The sequence below is a fragment of the Asparagus officinalis genome, chromosome 5 (assembly GCF_001876935.1).
Source record: "Asparagus officinalis chromosome 5, Aspof.V1, whole genome shotgun sequence".
Taxonomy (NCBI): Eukaryota; Viridiplantae; Streptophyta; class Magnoliopsida; order Asparagales; family Asparagaceae; genus Asparagus; species Asparagus officinalis.
In genome coordinates, this window is record NC_033798.1 from 98,902,222 (window position 1) to 98,905,907 (window position 3,686).

Here is a 3,686-nt window from a genome sequence, read left to right on the forward strand (position 1 = left end):
AAATTAATGATGGGTATGAACAAAATGGGAAATTAACCATTAGTTTTTGTGAGAGTTGGGAAAATTTCAGAACCTGGAAATTGCATGAAAAAGTGCAGGTGCTTAATTATTGAAAATCCTGATATCAGCCATTGCCGCCTCTTTCATCTAGATGAGGGGGCCCTGATGTCAACAATAAACATTTAAAGGCTATTGAAATTTTTTATTGAACTGATGTATTACTATACTCTTCTCTAGCCTTGGGTCATGAATTCATTGAAGTTTGGCCTTGGGTTAAGAAGCAATAGAAGTTGTTTTCTTCTGTGAGCTCCCTACTTTTGACTTCTCCTCCACAGCTTACTTCATTTGATATTTTTCAATTATTATTATAATTCATTTGATTTTTAAACATGACGTATTGGTCCTAATTAGGTTATATGTGAGAACAATACCTCCTGGTTTTAACTATCAACGAACAAGAGTTGATTGACATTGCATTTGGTCTATAGGTATTGAGTGACATTTCATTTTTGCTACTAATCTCCTCATCAATGCTAGCAAGTCAAATTTGCTGCTGGAAACCTCAGCAGCTACCAACTTGCTTATGTTCTGTAGAGTTTTGGTGAATCCCTTTCACCTATTTAATAACTATATCGCATAGAATGGACATAAGCACGAGGAAGACAAGGGTACGCAAAACATAAACTACAAGTATAATATATAGCCAATGACATCATTACCAATAATTGACACATTACATTCTTTAGTTAAGCATTTCTTGGATGTGAGGTGATGACACATATGAATTTGTACACCACAAGTTAGTACTTTGACAATCCTTGAGAATGATTATTCTGTTTAGAAATATACTTGGTAATGGAATTCATAAATTTCCAAGGTGATTAGTTTTGTGTTGTATTATCTTTTACGCAATGGAAAATGGTGGTTGTTTTATTCTTGAGGTACTATTTTGATGCTCAAGAGAATGACACAAATGTTGTTTTCCGATGAATTTGAAATTGAGACCCTTAAATCATTTTCAATAATAATATGAAATTGCTATAATATAATTGGCATGATTTGATGGGAAATCATAAATTAGCTAGCTTTACTGTAACATGCTCCATAAACCCTATTTGCATCTGAAAGGTTGCCGCCATTTTCTTTTCTTTCAATTTAATGTCATTTTCATGTCCTACAACTCCAGCTTTTACCTAAACTAGTTCTTGTGCACGTGCATTGCACGTGATTAAATATCAAAATTATTATTATTTTGTTTATTTTCTTACTATAAAATAAGTCAGATTCATTTTGAATTAAAATCTATAAACATGGTTTGTTGCATTTTTCATAAATTTTATTTAAATATTTTTAAATATTTTATGAAATAGATGATTAATTTTGAAAATATCTTCGGGCCAGGAATAAATAACTAACAAGTTTGCAAGGGAATATCGGGTAACATAGTACATTCTTAAAAATTATTAATCTTTATTTAGTTTGTTTATAATGATAGGATCTCATTAATTATTAATCTTTATTTAGTTTGTTTATAATGATAGGATCTCATTATTAACTAACTACAATGCTTAGTACATTATTTTTTTGTTGGATGCTCAAGGCAGGCAAAGAACCCATGTGAGTCCTCATCGCAATGAATGTTATACAATTTAAGTACAAAGAAGGTGGAGAATAGTGTAGTTTGTGAGGGAAAACTCCAGCAGCTTAATTTGATATGTGGATATATAATAGATGGAGATGGAGAATGGTGGTTTTGAAAATAGTGGGTGTGTGTAGGTAATTAATATGTTCTTTTGTGGTTTTCTTCGTTCATTTTTAAGATATCTGTAGTCTTGTGGATATATATATATATATATATATATTGGTGTGTTTAGGTTTAAGAACGTGTAGATCAAGTTACGGAGCAGATCGCAAAAAAAAAAATTTAGAAAATGATGTGATTCTAGGCCGCGTCCTTAGGTGGGAGCCTAGGGTATCACCTTAGATTCACTTTTCCATATATATATATATATATATATATATATATAGCATTGCTACTCTCTTTTGGTTTTGTGGAAGTGTTTGGGTGTTAAAAAAATTAAATTATCTAATCCGATTAAAGTAGGATTATATAAGTTAAGCCCATACATGAAATATATTTTAACCAACACCCATGTGTAAATATTACAATTGGTATCGAGATTTAAGATATGTGTGAGATTATCTTTGATTTCTATACAAACGGTATCTATTTAAAGGCATAGATAATAGTATAATTAAACTTTGTGATCTAATAAAACATACAATATAAGTAATTGCTTTAAAATAATCTAATCTAATCTAATACGAAGAAAATAGATGAAAATGATGTGAAAATTGTTGCAATTTTATAATTCATAATTTTTAAAAATCTAATCTAATCTAATCTAATAAGAAGAAAATAACAAAATCACATATATGTTGAAGGAGATAAAAGTGCTATGAAAATTATTGTAATTTCTAATATGAAAAAAATCAAACATATAATATAATTAATTGCTTTAAAATAATCTAATCTAATCTAATAAGAAGAAAATAGATGTAAGTGCTGTAAATTTTTTTGATATTTCTTGATATAAAAAAAATCAAATATAGAATATAATTAATTGCTTTAAAATAATCTAATCTAATCTAATAAGAAGAAAATAAGAAAGACAAAAACATGTAGAAGGAGATAAAAGTGCTACGAAAATTATTGTAGTTTCTTGGCATATAAACATTGGTATGTGATGTTGCATGTGAGAGAAAAATAATTGTAAATAGAGAGTTTCTTGGCATATAAACATTGGTATGTGATGTTGCATGTGAGAGAAAAATAATTGTAAATAGAGTTCTATTTAAATAATAATAGTATAATTGCATGTGAGAGAAAAATAATTGTAAATAGAGTTCTATTTAAATAATAATAGTATAATTAAACTTTGAAAGTAATTATGTAGTGTCGTGAACTACTTGAATTTTAGTTGGCGAGAGATCGTCACGTTGTGTCCTCATATCACAACAGTTTATTTTAATTTCCCTTTTTTATAATTTTCAAAATGATTTTGTCTCTTTAATTTGTTTGGTAGATTTTGCAAATACTTCGTCCACATTATGTACATTTGTAGGTCTGTGTTGTTTTGGGGTTCGACCTATGCAGCGGACATTAATTAACTCACTAATTTGTTTGGTTTTTGCATATACGCCATTCATCTTCATTCATCTTGTATATATTTATAAATTTGACATTTAATAAATTCATTTAGGTTTACATTTTAATTTAAACTATATCATTATCTTCATACTATGTATATCCAATAAGAATTCATCAATTTATCAACTTACTCTTACTTAATGGATTAATTTGAATTTTAATGGTTTTTTTGTCTATCAAAAGATTTTCCCGAACTCGTGCTTTTAAAGAGAGTATGATTGATTTGACCTAGTATTTGTTATGTGAAGAGTGGGAGATCGAGGGGGGACCTGGGAAGGAGATTATACACGAAGTGAAATTAAACAAATGGACGTTGGAGGGGTTTGTGATAATTTGTTGGATGTATCAAGAGGAGCTCACTTGTCAAAAGTGTTAATGCACGAAAAGAAGCTTTCCAAACTGCTAGTTTTCTTCTTTATGAAATGTTTCCATTAGAAGAACATCAAATTTTCACTCCTTAGAATACCTAAGTTTT